This window comes from Corythoichthys intestinalis, chromosome 8 (genome assembly GCF_030265065.1).
Source record: "Corythoichthys intestinalis isolate RoL2023-P3 chromosome 8, ASM3026506v1, whole genome shotgun sequence".
In the NCBI taxonomy this organism is placed as follows: Eukaryota; Metazoa; Chordata; class Actinopteri; order Syngnathiformes; family Syngnathidae; genus Corythoichthys; species Corythoichthys intestinalis.
Genome location: NC_080402.1, coordinates 27,105,910 through 27,126,493, shown reverse-complemented (window position 1 = coordinate 27,126,493; position 20,584 = coordinate 27,105,910). Strand labels below are relative to the sequence as shown.

The following is a 20,584-nucleotide window of genomic DNA, read 5'->3' as shown; positions in this document are numbered from 1 at the left end:
GGAAAGTCATAAAGACACTGAGGGAATAATGTCGCCCTCAGAATTCATTAGAGGAAGAGGAGAGATCTGGGAGGAGCTGCCAAGAGACGGCCTGTCAGACTCCGACCTCTTCCTCGTGCCCACTAATCTGCCTACTCTTTGTTCTCTGTCATATCTGGCCAAGACTCCAAAGTACTGAGGTCCCACTCCACATGGCCAGATTAAACCCACCTGACCAATGCTAAATTCTCTTTTGAAGAATTGTCTAGGTGTAATTCCTGTGCGAAGCCAAGTCGTGCAAGGTGCAGAATCTCTGGAGCACACAGCTGGCTGAACATTGCACAAATACAGAAGACAAAGTGTGTGTGTGGGTGCGTGTGGTCGTTTGGTTGGGCATATGCTGCAAAGATTCAAGTTATCGTTAAAATTGGACTGGATCATATTGCAGCATCAACATGAGAAAAGAGAAGGCTTTTCGCTGCTTCATAAAACATTCTGTAGGCATAAAACAAACTCTAAAATCGAAATTAAATCAGTCAAACTATTGTGTATTTTATGCTTCTATGTTCAACCTTAAGAAATATGGCAATACTTAATTTATTTTCATAATGTCACAATAGGCTGCACGAAATGAACAAATAAGTCAGCAATAAAGCAACAATTAATTTAATTCCATTGTGATATCATTATCATTCAGCTGAACTAGTGGTGAACAGTATGACACTAGTGCATTGCAAAATGTGTAAGCGTGAATCATACAATATAGAGATGTAGTGTTTCTGTCTTCCACGGAATAATGCCAGAACATAATCTTGATGTTCCTGTCTGAATTCAATTAAATCCTTGTCCAATGGTATTAAAAGGATCATTTTCAATGCAGCTTCAAATGGAACGTCTTAGAGTCTTTCACGGCAGTATCTGTGGTACATTTTTTGGAACCGATTTGAAAAATGTAAAAATGATTGTAATTTGTTTCCTGAAAATGTTTCTTGCAACCACAATAGCTTCTGTTAATGTAAATGAGCACTTGAGTGCTATACAGACTGAATGCTGCCTTCTACTTGCAAATTATGAACCTACAGATGGCTGCCCTCTACTGGCTAACTCCTAACTATAATTCCTCAACTAATTATTCAGCCAATACCCCAAAAATAAAAAAATGTGCTCCAAGGATTGATGTGTATATATCCCTAGAAATAACCAAACAAATTTCATTGGTATCAGTCTACGAATAACAGAAGAATAGCTCAAGATGATAGTGTCAACACCACCAACAACAACAACAGTGGCGACTTGACAGGCCATCAGCACGTAAAAATAATGAACTGGTTAAGTAACATCACAGGATAAAGAAAACACTCATCTTAAGTATAAAAAGTAAAGAAGAAATTACACCTATTTGGTTTTTAAAAAGGATTTCATACCAATCTGAAACTAACACAAGTTTAGGTATTCAATTAATTCCAAGATTTATCGCTGGTATTATTACTGGATATACCACAACACTCAGTATTTACAAAAGACATCAGACCATTATCATCTAAAAATTTACTCAAGTAAATGTAACGGAGTACATGTAACGCGTTTAGGGCTGCAGCTATCGAATATTTTAGTAATAGAGTAATCGACTGAAAATTCTATCGATTAATCGAGTAATCGGATAAGACAAATATATTTTTAGGTGAAGAGCTATTATAAATATACATGAGAAAACAAGACATTTCATCTAATCTTGAACCATTTTCAGTCAATCAATGTCTTTATTTTCGATGTATATTGTTGAAAACAGCCAACAATTGCATCTCAGATGTAACTAGAATAAAAAAAAGACTAATTCACTGCTTTCACTCAAAAAACTTATTAAAACCTTATTTAAAAAAAAAAAAAAAAAAAAAAATATATATATATATATATATATATATACACACAGTATTATCTTACCTAAAAATGCCGTTATGCTTGATAACACACATCACTTAAAAGTTAGGATTTTTTCCCACGTGTTTCAATTGAATTTCTATTTGTGTCAAGCCATTTTAAAGTTCTAGTTAAGTTTTAAGTTAGTCTAAACTGTAAGTCCTGATAGGATTTTGATTTTTTGCAGTGTTAAAAATAAATGTATCATACAGGTTGTATTGGAGCACATTAGGGACCAGTGCTACTTGGTGTTTTATCCAGCAATGACTACTGAGCTAAAATTGATAGTTAGCATTATTAAGTTTTTATTTAACACCCTCATCACTCCACAATGCTATGTTATGTTAAAGCCTGTATGTAAGACACGTGAGCCACGCATCGACAGTGATCATAATAGAAACCTAGCCCTCCGCAGGGCTAACGTTACGTGAGCTAGTAGTGACAGTAACGTTAATCTTATTTATTAGCGCTTAGCGCTCTACTGCTTTAAGATGGCGGCTGTTTACTAACGCTGCCCAGACGCGGCCGAGTCTGTCATTTCGCGTCTAGTTGAACATACATGTGATCTCTATGAGACGCATCAGACGCTACCTGCTACCAACGTAGCATCGTGCGGGCTACTATTTAGCAACGTCGGCGTTGTTTGTAGCGGCTGCGGCTGCAGTAAGTTTTTTTTTTTTTTTTCCCTTCTTCCTCTCTGCACATGACATTAGCGCGTTGTCCCACATTAAAAGTAGTCCGAGCAAAACGTGATGCTTAGAGCTGTCAAAATAAACGATTACTCGAGGTGAATAAAATTACTCGGATCAGTTTTTAAACTTGAGTTACTCGAGTTGCTCGAGTATTCGTTTCAGCTCTAAACGCGTTACTACCCACCTCTGAATATACTGTATTTTAAAATTTTGTAAACAAAAAAAGGCAATGTTAACAAATGTCTTTTATCTCAGCTTGTGTCTTCCCACTACAAGACTGGGTTGCTAATTTTGGGAAGTCCTGGAGAGAGAAAAAAGAAAAAAAAAACTACCACAAGTGACTCTCAGTGCAGCACAGCGCAGCCAAGGTGAAACAGTTTTCCAGTGGGTGAAAAAAATAATAATGTTTTTTAATTACTATTGTTATTATTACTAAATGCATGTTGCAAAAGAGTGAAAATGTAATGTTTTCCATATCGATATAGGCTGGCAAGAACGGCAATAACTACCAGTGCCAAAAATCTGACCCAAGATGACATTAAATTTCACATTTTCAATGTTTGCATCATAACAACTCCATGAATGTGCCAGCTTAAGTGATACCAAACACACAACCTACCAATGTTGCTTGTTGTCCTAAGGCAGACATACATATTTTTCAAAACTGATGCTATGTTGCACCTTTGTAGACACATATACAACATATGCATTGGTGTGACTGTGTGAAATCTCCTATCCCAATCACACTCCACACAAGACAACATCTTGGCATATGTACAAGCACAATTGAGACGCATACGCACACACGTGGACACGCGTGCAAACCCACTAGCTTGAGGCACCAGCCTCTTCATTTTCAATTCCACCCCCTCTCCACACCTTGTGCACCCCTCATATTCTACTCAGGCCTCCTTCCAGCACTAATATGCACTGTTACTATAGCAACCTCACACACTGATCCTGGTAGCCATTCACAAGGTAAGTCATAAAAAGCAAGCTGCATACCAACCACACACATATATATTTTCAATTTGGCGTCATGCAGTGACACATGCTCATAAACGCATTAACAGTACATTACCTTTAGTCATGGTTCATAATGAAGCAGGATGTTTTGAAGTGGGAGCTGAAATACAACAGAAGAGGAGAGTATATACTTTCTGGAAACTTGATCAATCATCAAAAGCTGTCATTGTTGGACCAATCGTTTCTCTTCTCACCCAGGAAGAGTCATTAGCTTGATAAGCTCGTCTCTTTGATGAAGACAAATGAAGTGAGGTGTGCAGATGCTTTGGATGCCAAATCAGGCCAATCAATCCAAACAGCAAGGTTTTCCAAACTTTATCAGCTGAAGAGCCAAATTAGAAAAGTGGTTGTTCCTCGTAACATCACTGAAATAAATCTACTACAAGTACAAACCACTTTAAATTATTTCAAGCCATGCATTTTTTCAATCAACCATACAACAAAGATTTGATTCATTTCATAAGTGTTTGATGAATAGTATGTAAATGTTAAAAAAAAATACTGTTAAGAGAAAAATGTGTTCCATTTGCATTGTGTCAAGTTGAATGTAGCCATGTGCCGATTACTGGTTTCAAGGTACAGTATACTGTGGTATGAAAACGTCAAGGTTTCAAAATCGCAAAAAAAATCTGTCATACCGTCCCAAAGGTATTAGTTATTTTTTGTCCCAAAAATGCTGGGAAAAATCCCTTGCTTGCAGCTGCAAGACTCAACCCTCCCAGACCGGTTGTTGCTCAGTGTCAGTGAGTCAGCTGTGCTACATGATGGTTTGAGAAGGTGAAACTCCTGAACTTTTTCCCCCATCGAAGAAAACGAAATCGCTGGTATGGGAATACCTCGGCTACAGAAAACTTACAGACGGCCGCGGCTTAGAGGAGGAGGGCCAACCGAAAAGTAAAACATGTTTGCGGAGGGTGGCTGCCGAGGAGGCAATACCTCGAATATGATTTCGTATCTATACAAAATTAAAGGTTAGTAAACACTGTCATGAAAGTTTACCACCTGCTACTAGAGTTAACTCCAGCGTGTTTAGTATGTCTAGCGGTGGTAAGACATTATTTTTTTCTCTCTAGCATCTGTCTGTGTTGAGAAAGAGAGTGTGTGTATAATGTAAACATCAGTGTTGTTTTCGTCAACGATGACCATAACGAAAATTTCCTCAACGAAAATTTTTTTATGGCGATGACGTCACGATGACGTGCTGAAAATGTGTCTTAGGAGACTAAAACATAATGAGATGGATGCCAGTTGAAAATTCGCCATTGTTTCCGCCATAAATTCACAATGTGTGATATTTTCTTATTGTATGTGTAGTTAGAACGTATTTAGCAGCGTTTGGTCGTGTCACTCAAGTGACGTGTATCGCACTCCCCATCCCCTCGCCCCACACGCAGGCTTAAGCGTGTGCAAATTCCAGGCTCCTTTTGTGAAACGTGTCAGATGCTGCTTGGTAAGTTTTGTTTTCTTATCTTGGCTATTCAATGTTGCTTTAGCATTTAAAGGTCTGTGCTGAGTGATCATTAGACACCAAACTAAGTTGTGGCATTAGCATAGCGCTCGCGCTAGCATAAGCATTTAGCGCAGTGACTTGTTCGTAGCTTCCAGGTGAGTTTATTTAATTGTAAATAATGTGCTGTTTTCTGGCTGAGTGTAGCATCATGAAAATGGTGATATCCTTGTAGACTCTATAGTTATGTGTTCCTCTGTCATGTTCATTTGAAATTGTTGGAATTGTTTATTTATTTATTCATGGACTAAAACTTTTTGAAGTTTATAAACGAAAACATTTTGAGAATTGTCGACTAAAACTAGACGAGGTTTGTCTGAGTTTTCGTTGACTAAAACTGGACGAAGACGAACCCATTTTGAAATGACTAAAATATGACTAAGAATAATAAGTATTTTTATCCAAAAGACTAAGACGAAAATTAAAATGGCTGCCAAAAACAACACTGGCAAACATGATACAAGTCATACACATGTGCTTTTTATGGAAAAATATTCAATTATTTTTGTTCTGATGGTAATAATGTTGAGCTGTGGCTGTGGGTTTACGCTCACCTAAAGGACAGCATTTATTTTAATTTTATTTAGAATATTTTGTTATTTTTTAAATTTACTTTGTATTAACATTTTAGTTATGTACCAATTTGCTAATATGTTTTGAAAAATCCTGTTCAATGGATTTTTAAAAATTTTCTTTAAACCCAGATATCTCAACATAACACATTTTAGAGCTGTAGTTGCAATACCGTGACACCGTGAAACCGTGATACTTTGGCTTAAGGTTATCATAGCATCAGAATATCATACCGGCACATGCCTAGTTGAAAGTATTATAGTTATAATTAGTGTTGCAACGATACCTTTACTAGAAATGGAAGGGGCCACGAAATTGTAGCATCAGTTATTACTCAGAAATAAAGCGCTGATGCCAGGCAATATGTACCCTCCGAGATTTTGTTACTAACTACCGGTCGCCATTCCGAAGATGGCCAGTGACGAATGCTGTCGAAGAAGAAGAGGAAAAATACTGGGAGATTTCATTTAGCAGCAGAGAATGCTTGTCAATGAGAGCCAACATCTGGGCAGTAAGAATGAAAAAGAGTGAATTGTTAACCTTGTAAATGTTGAGTTTTACTTTTCAGATGACTAGATTCCTATTGTTTAAAGCCTTAATTTTTGGTTGCAAATTAGAAAGCTTGTTTGATGCCAGAAGTTTTGTTTGAATCTTTTTTGGCATAAGTCTGCTTCCATAAACCTCTTGCCCAGAGTCAGTTAGGATGGACTCCAGCACAGCACAATTTAACAAACAAACAAACAAACAAACATACAAACAAACATACAAAAACTTTCAGTGACCTAATAAAAGCTGATATTTTGTTCCCAATGTTTAGGAAGGGCAGTAAGACACCAACATGCCACTGGGTATGCTGCTTCGCTGCCACCTGTAGACAAGATTGAATACTACACCAACTGTGTTAATACGACAGAAGTTCAAACAGAGCTACTTTTTGTTTCTTCTAAAAAAAAAAAAAAAAAAATAGAAGAAAGAAACAGGGTAAAAAAGGTAATAATGTGATTTTGAACGCACACTAAAGCCTTCCTTCAAGAATGTGATGAAACCTGTTTTCTCTCTCTCTCATTTTAGGGGGAGCACAGACTAAGGAGAAAGAAAATGGCACTGAAGAGTCATGCACACCAGCAGTCTCTGCTGCATCTTTTAACAGGGCTGAGAGTAGTGAGAGCACACTTTATATTTAGAATGGTGACGCCATGCAAAAGTTGACATGAGAGGAAAAGCTCAGCGATGTGTTAGAGCTCGATAGTCAATAATGTATAAGAGATGGCCTTTTAAAAAGAGACGAGGATCACTACTCTGTCTTCATTTCTATGCATCTTTTGCATGTCCACAATGTAAAGAGTTTTAGTTAAACTTTCGGCATTTACTCCCTCAGGAGTCCCTTCAGGGTGATCACACATATCAGCAATCGGGCAGAATTTTAGAATTCCCACTTGATTCCAATCAAAGTCAGAAAAAGTCTACATTGCCACCATTTTATAGAGGATCATATATACAGTGGCGGACTTGGGAATTTTGGGGCCTAAGGCGAACATATCCAGGGGCCCTCTTCATGGGTCAGGTGTTAAAAAGGTGAGAAGGGTGGGGAGGAAATATGTTCCGGTACACTAGGGCTGTCCTACGACAAATTTTCTCCTGATTAGTCAGCCGACTAGTTTTACGATTAGTCGACTAATCTAATAATTTTTTTTTTTTTTTTTAAACTAATTTAGCAATGAAATTTTTGTTAACACTTATTAATTCACAAAACTATTTTGGAACACTTAAATTCTTTATTAAAGTACAAATAATCACATAAATAACAATAATTAATCACAAATAAACAATGAGGTTAAATGCTGATAGCATTTACTAGTGCAAAAGAATGGAAAGTAAAAAGATTCAGAACACTGACTTTGCCTTTCCAACATTATTCAAAACAATTCTTTAAAAAAAATTTCTAGCATTATTATTATAGTATACTACTATATATAATAGTAGTATAATAATTATAATTATTCATTGCCAATCATATTTGTCATAAAGAGTGTCATTTGAAAGGTATTCTTAGTGTAGAATCTGTATTCTGTAGTATTTACTCAACATATTATAATATTAATTCTGAAGTCTGTGGGATTAACTCCAGAAATCGTTACTTATATGACGACCATGCCTCGCTTTTATTTTAAAATGTTCATCGGAGATACGTTCACTAAACCACTAACCGAAAGCTTTACACTCCGTAAAAAAAACAATCTTCGTCATTGCTTGTGGTGTCACTAATAGATTTAAAAAAAAAAAAAAAAATCGTTAGAAAATGCTGTTAACCAGCTGTTGAGTGTTATTGTATGACTGATTGGAACTGTACTGCATTGTTTCGCCACAGGGTGTGCTGTCGTGTATTTTATGTTCAGTGTGAAGAAGAAGAAGAAAGTTAAAAGAGGCATTAGAGGCCTGTTCTCAACTTCTCCCTCACTGCACTTTGGCTCTCATGGAGAGCACATTTGCTCATGTGTCCGAAATAAACGACAGCCGACGTGCAAAGTAGTGAGCTGGAAAAATAGCGAGCTTAGTGGCGTGAAAAACGCGGGAGCGCTAAGTGAAGCTAACGAACAGCTAAGCGGAGCTAAGCGATGCTAAACGGAGCTAAGCGAAGCTAAACGGCGCTAAATGAAGTTAAGCGACTGATACTCAGTCCGTTGTCGTGGAACAGTCCATTGTAGTTCCTGTGTGGGGGGGAGAGATAATATAACTGCAACATTCAAATGGCTTTCTTTTTTGTTTTGTTATTTGTTTGTTTGGTATGCTGACATAATTATACATGACGAATAGTTGGGAGTGCTGCAGGCTCCGGTGGCCCAAGCCCTTGCTCGTTGGGGCAAGGGCAGCTGGTTGGGGGCCCCCTACTGGTTGGGGGCCTAAGGCGATCGCCTACTTCGCCTGAATAGGAGATCTGCCTATGCATATATAGCCAGTATCGCCAATATGGAAACAACTTGTCGTTATTATAGAGAGGAGCAACTGATCATGTTGTGTATAATGTATTCACACGCTTTGTTCGAAATCATTGCCACACTCCTTAATTCCTAATCATTAAATGGGCAATTTTAACAAAGTAAAACAGCTATGTCAAACAAATTTTAGTTCAAGGGCTACTTCACCCCAATTTGCTCTTGGGGGGGTTGGACTAGTACAAAACCAATTCCAACGAAGTTAGGACGTGTTAAACATACTGTATATAGAAACGGAATACAATGATTTGCAAATCATGTTCAACGGATATTCCATTGAAAACACTACAAATACATGATACATAATGGTCAAACTGATAAACATTTTTGTTTTTAGTAAATAATCATTGTCTTACTTAACTTATTAATTTTATGGCTGCAGCACTTTCTAAAAGAGCTAGGACAGGTGGCAAAAATGACTGAGAACGTTGAGGAATGCTAATCAAACACCTGTTCGAACATCCCACTAGTGAACATGCTAATTGGGAACTGGTGTGTGCCGTGATTGCGTATAAAATGAGCTTCCCCGAGGCTATGTCTACACTAGGCCGGATAATGGCCTTAAACGAGAGTTACTTCTGTAACTAAGGTTCTATGAATTCCGGATGACCGCCAGAGGGCGGTGCTTAGCACCTGGATATCTACGTGTGCGCAGCACAAAGGTCGAGAATAAAATACCAACAAAGTCACGCCATTGGACGTGACCTGGGTGACGTCAGAGGTCGATAAGAGCCCCGCTCACCCAGCACTAGTTCCTTTTCGGAATGTACTCGCAGGGAGTCTGAGTGACAGGCAGCTCTGGCGGTCATCCGGAATTCATAGAACCTTAGTTACAGAAGTAACTCTCGTTCTATTTCATTCCTTCTGACCGCCAGAGGGCGGTGCTTAGCACCTGGATGACTTTATACCAACAATGTCACGAAGACACCACACATACCGAGGATCAGTCACGGTGAGAGGAAGCCGACAGCACTACTGAAGCTACCGGGTGAGGAGCTGCCACATTCACTCTGTAGAAGCGGGCAAACGTACAAGACGATGCCCACGTTGCTGCGGAACAGATGTCATTCAGAGGAACACCTCTCAGTGCCGCCCAGGAAGTTGCCATCTTCCTTGTGGAATGGCACGTGACTTTAGGAGGCTGAAGACCTTTGGATTCATAGGCCTGAAGAATAGCTTCGACAACCCAATGTGACAAGCGTTGCTTCGAGACTGTGCAGCCTTTATTTTTGTCACCAAAACATACAAAAAGAGCATCTGTTTTACGAGTGCTTGCAGTCACGCTAATATAGTGCTTCAGCATACGAACAGGACATAGCAAACTTTGCAAATGTCCGTCAGGATCACTCACATCGTTAAACACAGCCAGGGTAACTGGCTGGTTAATGTGAAAGGCTGAAAGTCTCTTCGGTAGAAAACTCGGATTGGGCCATAATGTAACCCCAGAACAGTCAGGATTCCACTTTAAACAGTTCGGAGAAATCGATAAAGCATGTAATTCACTCACTCGCTTCGCTGAAGTAATTGCGAGGAGGAACGCAGTTTTTATTGTGACCCACTTAAGGTCAGCCCCATCCAAAGGCTCAAAAGGGGTTGAACACAAACCCTCCAGGACTAACGGAAGGTCCCACGTGGGGACGCGTGGTAATCTTGGAGGCCGTCGACGAAGGGCACCCTTCAAAAACCGACACACCAGGGAATGAGAGCCCACTGATCGGCCATCCACCAAAACATGGTGGGTGGCTATCGCAGCCACGTACACTTTTAAGGTTGATACAGAAAGTCCCTTATCAAGAAGTTCTTGTAAATAGCTAAGTAATATTGGCACAGAGCAGCGCACAGGATCCACATCGTGATCCTTACACCATTTATTGAACAGTCTCCGCCTGTTACTGTAAAGCGCCCTCGTGGACGTAGCACGAGCATCAAGTACAGTTTGTACAACCGCCTCTGTACAGGACTCTAACAGAGAGTCCGGCCCTTCAGAGGCCACAGGTACAGGTGAAGACGCTCCGGGTGGGGGTGCCAGATGCTCCCCTCCAACTGGGACAACAGGTCCATTCTCTGGGGCAGAGGCCAAGGATCCCCATTGAGATGTTTGAGAATCAACGGAAACCACATTCTTCCTGGCCAGAACGGAGCGACCAACAACACCCTGTGATTGCTCTGGCTGATTCTGTGCAGAGTCACCATTAAGAGAGGAAGAGGCGGAAACGCATACAGGAGAGAGTCTGGCCATGAGTGTGCTAGGGCATCCTGACCTAGTGGACTGTTCGGTTCCGCAAGGGAAAACCACAGTTGACAATGAGTGGTTGCTTCTGAAGCGAAGAGGTCCACCTCTGCAACACCGAACCTCCCCCATATCTCCTGAACCACAGCAGGGTTCAACCTCCACTCCCCAGGCGGTGGTTTCTGCCTGGAGAGTAAGTCTGCTGCACAGTTCCGCACCCCCGGAAGATGGACTGCCCTGAGACTCAGAAGGTGTGGAAAAGCCCACAGGAGAAGTTTTTGAGCCTCCACCAGTGAGAGAGGAGATCTGGTCCCCCCTTGGTGGTTTATATGGTAGACAGTGGACGTATTGTCCGACCGAACCAGAACATGCTTTCCACTCAGCGCAGGGAGAAAATGCTTGAGACCAAGTCGAACAGCACGAAGCTCCAATACATTTATGTGACAAAGTCTCTCCAGTGGGGACCAAACACCCCTGATCGTCCTGTGGTTCCACACTGCTCCCCAGCCTGAAAGCGACGCATCCGTTACAACCACTTCTCGGCGTGAGGGAAGAGAACCTAACGTGACCCCTTTGCATATGAACTGCCTGTCCATCCAGGGCCTTAGAAGTCGATGACAACGCCCTGAGAGAGTCACAAGTCTGCGTTGATGTCGGGTGGGATCCAATCCCAAACCGTTCATCCAAATCTGTAACGGGCGCAAAAACAAAAGCCCCAATGGCACCACAACTGATAGTGCAGTCAGTTTCCCCAACAACTGGAGGACGGTCCCGTATGACAGACTCGCACTGTGTCTGACACGCGTGACCGTCCGGAGAACGTCGTCCACCCTTTGTGGCGACGGAGAGGCGGTCATAGTTAAGGAGCTTAAGCTCATGCCGATGAAAATCACATGTTGGCTGGGAATCAAATGACTTTTTGAAAGGTTTACCTTGAGACCTAGTTGCTTCACATGGTCCAACAGCAGCGTGGTGTGGCTGAGAGCTTGTTCCCGAGTCTGTGAACACACAAGCCAATCGTCCAAGTAAGGAAGAATTCTGAGGCCGCGGCTCTGCAGGGGGGCCAGCGCCGCAGCCATGCATCTTGTAAATGTCCGGGGAGCAAGAGAGAGGCCGAATGGCAGCACTCTGTATTGGTATGCTTTTCCTTCGAAGGCAAAGCGAAGGAAAGGCCTGTGGTGTGGTACCACTGGCACGTGAAAATAGGCGTCCTTTAAATCCACACTTGTAAACCAGTCTCCTTGAGTGATTGAGTGGAGAACGTCCGTCGTGCGAAGCATGTGAAATTTTAGACGCTTGAGGTAACAATTTAGTGATCTCAGGTCGAGGATAGGGCGAAATCCGCCGTCCTTCTTCGGAACAAGAAAATAAATTGAATAAAACCCTTTCAACAGGTTTGAACTGGGAACCAACTCTATAGCATCCTTCTGTAAGAGTTCTACGATCTCTTTTCTGAGGGCCATACGTTTCCCTGGATCTGACACAACTGTTGTCTTCACCCCATTGAACTTTGGGGGACGACGCTTGAACTGAATAGTGTAACCTCTGAACAGAGTTGAAATGACCCATGGGTCTGGAACAAGGGCGACCCAGCGTCTGAGATGGAGTTCGGTAAAATGGCTGAGGCCCTGGCAATGGTAGTCAAACTCTACCGTTCCTGCCCCTACTAGCGGTAGAGTGCTTGGAGGGGCGAGTGTGTTGAAGTCTGTGAAATCGGTCGGCTCTTGGAGGTCTTCCTGTCGGCTCCCGAAAAACAGGCCGTAGAGAGGAATGTCCATCCGCAGAAACTGGACGTGCAGTTCTCGGCGCAGGTGGAGCCCTGGTAGCAGAGTGATAGGTAGGAGCACGTCTGTGGGGGGGCCTGGAAGCTCGTTGCAGGTCAACAAACTGTTGCCGGGACCTGTTGGCTTCCACAGCTCTCTCAAGGGTTTGTTGGGCTGCTGGGCCAAACACTTGACCCGGAACAACAGGTAGAGTGCGAAGCGCACCCCTACACGACTCAGTCAGAGGAGACTGTGCCAACCATACTTGGCGTCTGGTCACAGTAAGTGTCGACATGAGTCTGCCAAGTTCTCTGGACATATATGCAAATGTCTGGAGGGAAGCATCGCTCAGGTTCTGTAAACTTTCATTGACACCTGCAACCCTCAATGACTGTGAAAGGGCCAGGGCAAGGTGGGAAAACGTATTACCCAAGCGGCCAATCCGAGCCGCAACATCATAGGCCTTGGTAAGGAGATCATCAGTCACCCGGCACTGTGGGCGCGGGCATCGTGCCTCTGCGCGGGCAGCATCTGCTGGGTCCACTATCAGGCTCGCGACAATGCTGTCCACCGACGGCATCTTGTTTAACCCATATTGAGCAGCATCATGCATAGAGCTGAGTGCCCTACAGTCTTGGGACAAGTGGGTGGACGACTTAGGATCCGTCCAGCAAAGCTGAAGCTCATTGATATAGGGTTGTGATGCTGGCACACAGAATTGTGGTTTTTGAGCGGTCTTAAAGAAGGCATTAGAAACCGAATTCTCAGCTGGTAATGTCTCAATACCCAGTTGTGAAAGGGCTAATTGGACAGTTTGCTTTATGAAAGACAAACCAGGACTAGAGTCTGGGGGTAGGGACTCGGAAGTGTCAGAGTCCGCTACCGAGGGGCATGGAGAAGGCCCGATGTCAAGGTCACCACCATAGGTAACATCTCCGGTCCTAAACAGCGAGTCACTCGCTGCTATGGACACAACGTCCTCTTCCAGGTGGCCAACTACACTGCAGTGCTCCTGCTCAGGCACGCTATCAATGACACCTGTGTTTGCACACATATCCCCCCCTGGCTGTAAATTCAGGAGTAATGATTTAATCTGAGCGAACTCAGAGGCCAAAGTGTCAACCTTAGCAGATAGCATGTGGTCGGTATCACAAGCCTTCTTTGATGAGGTGGCCCCAACATGCTGCTTCTTATGGCGCTTGGTCGTCTTTTTTGGGCTCGACGCCAACGCGCCGTGAGAAATTTCATTTTCCACCAAAGCCAGTCTAGCGGACCTTTCCGACAACGGGATGCAGACACAATTAAGACACGCTTCCTCGGTGAGCGCCTTTCTTAAATGCCCAACACCTAAACACGACGGGCATAAAGTGTGTCCGTCTTCTGGGCTCAGGTGGGCTAAACAGCGAGCACACGCGTTCACGAGCGGTCCCGACATGCCTACACACAGTGCGAGCCCTACTCACGAACTCCGGAGTGAGTCAGCAAAGTACGAGGCTCCCCGAGCGAATAACACTCGAGGACCAGTCCACAGTATTGAGGCTCGAAGCAAACAAGCCACTCGGTTACAGCTGGAGGAGGCGCGGAGCGAAAATACACTCACACACTCTCGTTGTAGAAATGCAAAGAGTGAGCAAAAACACTCCCGTTGTATAAATGCAAAGAGCGAGGAAACACTCACTGCACACCAAACAAAAATGGCGCGGAGCGGGAAACACTCACAGCCTAATCAATAACCCGGTTCGGAAGAAACCGCCGCGGTGACACATTAGCCAGTGCGGGCCCGCATGATTGGTGGAAATAGCCGCGGTGCTACATTAGCGTATCAGAGCGAAATATACTCACAACAATACAATCAATAGAGTCCGGAGCGGAAAACACTCACAGAAAATATGCAACTGAAGAAAATCCAGAACGTGAAGAAATCGATAGTCCAGCCGCAGCTCGCAGCCTCTGGAGGACGTAATCCACGTAGCTCCAACCAAGCCGGTTTCGAGGCTTCCGGCGAGCGCGGTAATACGACCTTCGCCGATGCGAGAATGTAGAAAAGGAACTAGTGCTGGGTGAGCGGGGCTCTTATCGACCTCTGACGTCACCCAGGTCACGTCCAATGGCGTGACTTTGTTGGTATTTTATTCTCGACCTTTGTGCTGCGCACACGTAGATATCCAGGTGCTAAGCACCGCCCTCTGGCGGTCAGAAGGAATGAAATAGAACATGCAATTAGTTGGACTATACGGCATGTCAGCTACACTACTGTGCCTATTATCCTAATTATTTGTTAGACGGTTAAGGTAGGTGGGTAATATTAACCGCCGCCTAATATGGACTGCTGTCTCGGTACAACATTCGGATACTAAGGAAGTGACTTCATGCCGTTGCCATTTTTAGTGCGGCACGACGGCATCATAAACAATGGAGGCGGACAATCACGACATGGCATTCCTGCTCCTCTTTTTTTCCCCACACATTATCTTGAACCTTCAAACTACGTCTTTATAATATATATATATAATATAATATTAATTAGAGATCTAGCCAAGGCAAAGTCTGAGTTTTATGTGTATTTTGCATAGGTATTTTGATTGGGAATGCCAGTTCTCTTTGCATTGAGCGTTTTTCTTTTTGTGAACATTATTTTTTTTTTTGAGAGATAGGAATATTATTTTTGTTGTGCTTTCACTAAATGATGCTGTCGCGACTGACCATGACTGTCAGTAGTGGCCCACAAATGGTATACAATACGTTCTGCGTTGTGTTCAATTAAATGTGTTAAGAAAAAGATCGTCTCCTGCTCCCCCCAAATGCATGATGGGAAGTTGGTCAACCAAGACTGGTAGTTGTGGCTGCCAAAGCTTAGGCCAATAAAAGGCGCGGTCCAATGAACGCCTGTGTCCACTCGCATTTCTCTGCCTTTTTGCTCTCAATGTGCTAAAACGGCGTCATTGTAAACATGACAATGCATGAACGGGTCATTCCGTGCATGCGTTAAATGTAGAGCTGTCCCGACTAGTCGACGTTGTCGACGTCATCGATGACGTAAATGCGTCGAGGGGCAAAACATACTGTCGACGGGTAATGAGGGGTTAAAAAAAAATATTACATGCGGATAAAGTTTAGAATGGCGGGCGCTGGCGATGCAAGCGGTTGTTACTGGCACCCCCAAGGGGGCCGTTGTTATTTCAATGTGACCGGCAATGTCAGATTGAGAAAAGAGGAAGAAAGTGGGCAAGCGAGACAGAGGGAGTGAGATCGGTGAGTTGGGAAACTGTGCGGGTACCGCGAGTTCAGTGGCTGCATCCCCCAAGTTTTTGTTTTGGTCAATAAAAGTATCCATAAGGAGCCAGCCAACGCCTCTTGGTGTTTTTATGCACGCAGCCACTTTCCTGAGGAGGAAATCGGACGAACCGACGTTAACGAGCCAAGTGAATCGCCGGTTCACTCCTGACTACGGCGAGGAGTTGAAGCACCGTCAATTTCCAAAAAGGGCAGAATTGGTAACATGTGAAAGCGGCATAAAGCCAAAAAAGCGGACCAGAATAGCCAGAGCCTGGAATTATTTCAAGGAAAATAGGGAGGGTGTCACTGTGTGTACTCTTTGCTAAGCTGAGCTCGCATACCACGGTGGCACAACAAGAAACAGCATGCTAGCGGATTGTACGTCCATACAACTTTCTCACGATTTTTTGAAGGGAAGTTGGTATTATGTGCATCGTATCAACGTGCATTTTTATTTAATAAACAAATTAATATATATATATATATTTATATATATATATATATATATATATATATATATATATATATATATATATATATTAGGGCTGTCAAACGATTAAAATGTTTAATCGAGTGAATTACAGCTTAAAAATTAATTAATCGTAATTAATCGCAATTAATCGCAATTCAAACCATCTATAAAATATGCCATATTTTTCTGTAAATTATATGTATATTCTGTAAAATAAATTGTTGGAATGGAAAGATAAGACACAAGATGGATATATACATTCAACATACAGTACATAAGGACTGTAGTGGGCATTTCACTCTACTGTCATTTAAATCTGTCTATGCTGTCCTCACTCCGAAGCGTCTACTTTTTCCAAAGCTAGACAGCTAGTGAACGACGCCTTAATAATCAGACTTCCTCCTTTTTCATCTGATTTATTAATAAAATGGCCTCAAACCATTGTCCTCTTTAGACCGTAGTTAAACTACAAAAAAAAAGTACACAAGCATTGCATTAGCAACAACGTTAGCTTAGCACGCTATACAGGTTCACTAAACATAAAGAAAAAGCATCTCATACAAAAAATATAACATTTCGCTTACTAACATAATATGTACATTCTTTACAACAACCATACTTACGGACAAATCTTGTCCAAGGATCATATAAGCACAACATTACAACGTAGGCGTCAGCCTGAGACGTCATGCAGCCATATTGAACTGCCAAGAAAGCAATAAACCATGTCGCAAAGCGACCACAAGAGTTCGCTGTTAGACAGCACAAAAAACCTTGCTGTAAAACTTACCAAAAGGCAGAATACTGTCTGACATGGGACAGTGCGGGACACGTGCGTTAATTGCGTCAAATATTTTAACGTGATTAATTTAAAAACTTAATTACTGCGCGTTAACGCGATAATTTTGACAGCCCTAATATATATATATATATATATATATATATATATATATATATACATACATACATACATATATTACATATATAATTATACATATATCCTGTATATACATATTATAATAAAAAAATATATATGGAAACAGCACTGGCCTGCTCACTGTAATCCACGACTGCACTAATGTTAGTTACTTTATATGATAAAGTATTATTGTGTATATAGATACAGTAGTATACTATAAAATTAATCCTATATATTTAATTTTGGTTACTGTGAGTATGTGTGCCTTTCATTCAAAATAATTGTGGTAATATTTCAATGTGCCCTCTACTTTATCTATTTTCAGGTTGACCAAACAAAAGTTGATCAGTTTTTCCCTTTCCCCCAAAATGCGGAATGCACACCAGAAAAAGCATCTGAACTCACACAAAGTATTCGGAAAATGGTTGTCCGGGACATTGCAATTCATTTTAACATTTAGAAAAATATAGACAATGACATACCACAAAAAGAGTAAGAATTGTTTTGACTCCTGTTGAAAAGGTGAAGTCACAGTGTTTCCGTTTACATTTTTTTTTTTTTTTTTTTTTTTGCATTAGTTAATGCCAGCAGCATTTGACCTCATTGTTTGTGATTTATTATTGATATTTGTTATTTATTTATACCTTAATAAAGAATTTAGGTGTCCCAAAATGTTTTTTGTGAATTAATAAGCTTCAACAAAAATTTCATTATTAAAGTAGTTAAAAAAAAAATTATTAGGATTAGTCGACTAACCGTAAAAATAGTCGGCTGACTAATCGGGAGGAAATTAGTCGTTTGGGACAGCCCTAGTTAAATGTGTCAAATATTTTAACGTGATTAATTTTTTAAAAAATTACTGCCTGTTAACACGATACATTTGACAGCCCTATTATTTATAGAAAACTTGGAGGTAATATCATCCAGACTAAAGCAGACAAAAACAATCCAAGTTGTGAAATGAAGGCCAGCAACTGTGATGGTATTGGGCTGTTCGTGCCAATGGCATGGGTAACTTACACATTTGTGAAGGCTCAGTTAATGCTACAGGTTACATACAGGTTTTGGAGAACCACATGCTGCCATCCAGGCAACATCTTGTTTATGGATGCCCCTGCTTATTTCAGCAAGACAATGCCAAGCCACATTATGCACCTTTTACAACAGAGAAGTTTCATAGTAAAAGAGTGCTGGTACTAAACTGGCCTGACTGCAGTCCAAACCCTTATCCTATTGAAAATGTGTGGCGCTTTATGAAGCATAAAATACGAGACTGGAGACCCCGGACTGTCAAACAGCTGTTGAACAGCTGAAGCTGTACATCAAGCAAGAATGGGCAAGCATTCCATTAAAAATTAGTGTCCTCAGTCCTCAAACATTTATTGACAGTGGTGAACCTGATCCTGTCCCAGCTCTTTTGGAGTGTATTGCAGCCAAGTAAATGATTTTTTTAAAAAAAAAAATCATAAGGTCTAGCAGTTTGAATATCAAATATCATGTCTTTAGTAGTGTGTACAATTCAATGTAAGTTGAACATGATTCACAAATCATTGTATTTATTTATATTTAATGCAACTTTCCAATTCCATTGGAATTAGGGTTGCAAATTGGGGACAAAATAAACTCTAAATGACAATTCATAATGGTTCCTATTTTTTGGAGGGCAAATATCTACAATTATATTAAAAGATTTTGATATGATAATGTTTTAAATCGTATGAGGAACCTAAATTTTCAGAGCAAAAATGAGTGCAATTTTACCAACATAATAAGGCAGCGTTCACATTTACACATGTACAATTTGCAGACCATAGTAAATCTCTATATTCTATGTAACTTTGAATAACCCCTTATAGGGCACTCATTTAACTCATTGGTTGCCATTGATTGCGCTGGACGTCCAAACCATTTTGACGGTGAGCCCTCCTAGTAAAAATGAATTGGATGACTAGTGCCTTCAGTGGTACTGAACCCTATGTATTCAAAGCCTAGTTTAAATGAATTCGACGTCTATCGGGGTCAATGACAGCCAATGAGCTAAGTACCACAGGGAAAAAAAAAAACAGCGGATTGGAGGCAATAACTAGAGTGTATTTCAGTTTTTTTTCCCTTTCAATTTATGTTTTTTGTTATGCTGTTTTTTTGTCATTTTATTTATTCATTAAAAATTAGTAAAAATATTAATAATAATAGACAAAAATATAATTGCGACCTCGTGTCCACATAAGCTGACATCACATTTTGGGTCTCCTACATGACCCTCTAGATGGGGTTAGTGGTTTTATCTATTTATTAACTTTGAATGACCAAAAACAGTCACAAACTCTTTAAAGGGTGAAACAATCTACGATGTAGAAATTAGTCAACACACCGAAAATCTGGTGGAAGAATATTTTCAGCTGAAACATGACTAAAATTGTGTTTTGGGTTTGCGTCCGAAGGCATTTTTGACCAAAACCAAATTTAGAGTGCTGAAACTGATCACGATCACATAAGCAAAACTGCAGACTATCCAGCCACCCCTCTCCTTTTTTTCTTAAAAGTAAACCTTCAATGAGCTCCGCATGCCGCTTTTTGCCATGCTACAGGTCAGGTATCATAAACAAAAATGTGGGGTGCACTGTTCTAGTGCAACACACACTAAAAAGGGCTGAGGTCTCTCACATTAACCCCTTCTGATGTGCATTTTTTCTGCTCGGCAAAAAAATAAAAAAAAAAAATAAAAAAAAAATAAAAAAAAAAACTGCACGGATTTTTACTCTACTCAAACACCAGAACAAAAAGCTTATTTTTGGTCGGGGATAGTTGATGCTTTCATTGTTTATTTTTAATGTTAATGTGTTTTTCAATGAGAAATTAGCACGTTACGTTATCCTTTTTGAACTTGCGTTTGATCAGCCATTTCCAAAGAGCCAAAAATAGCAAAGAGGGCATGCCAAACCTCATGATTTGATTTCAATGGGTAAAGTTTCATCCAATCATCTCCCAGCAACTAAATTCAGTGTATTTATTGGTTTAGAAAAGTACTTCTAAAATAGTGGGGCGCGCCCCCCACAAAGCAATGCTATGGGGGGCGCACGAGGCCTCGTGAAACATACATTTTTTTTGCTGTACAATAATAATGTGTAATTGCACATCCACTCAGTGGGTGGCGGTGGCGCTCTCATTTTCAGAGTGTGAGCAGTATTTTTGCACAAAACGAGAGCACGAGGAAATACGACAAAGCGTACGTAGCGT

The 20,584-nt window shown here is 41.2% G+C and overlaps 1 protein-coding gene across 26 annotated transcripts in view; it reads right to left on the bottom strand.

Moving 5' to 3' along the window:
• The window catches only part of LOC130920019 (receptor-type tyrosine-protein phosphatase delta-like), a 401,349-nt gene that overhangs the window by 256,588 nt on the left and 124,177 nt on the right, over positions 1-20,584 (bottom strand). For 25 of the 26 annotated variants that reach the window (XM_057842767.1, XM_057842771.1, XM_057842776.1 and 22 more), the window contains exon 5: positions 3,670-3,714. The exons of the other annotated variant lie outside the window; for it this stretch is intronic. The gene's annotated coding sequence lies outside the window, so the exon portion shown is untranslated. The remainder of the gene's footprint in view (positions 1-3,669; positions 3,715-20,584) is intronic. 26 annotated transcript variants of the gene reach the window in all.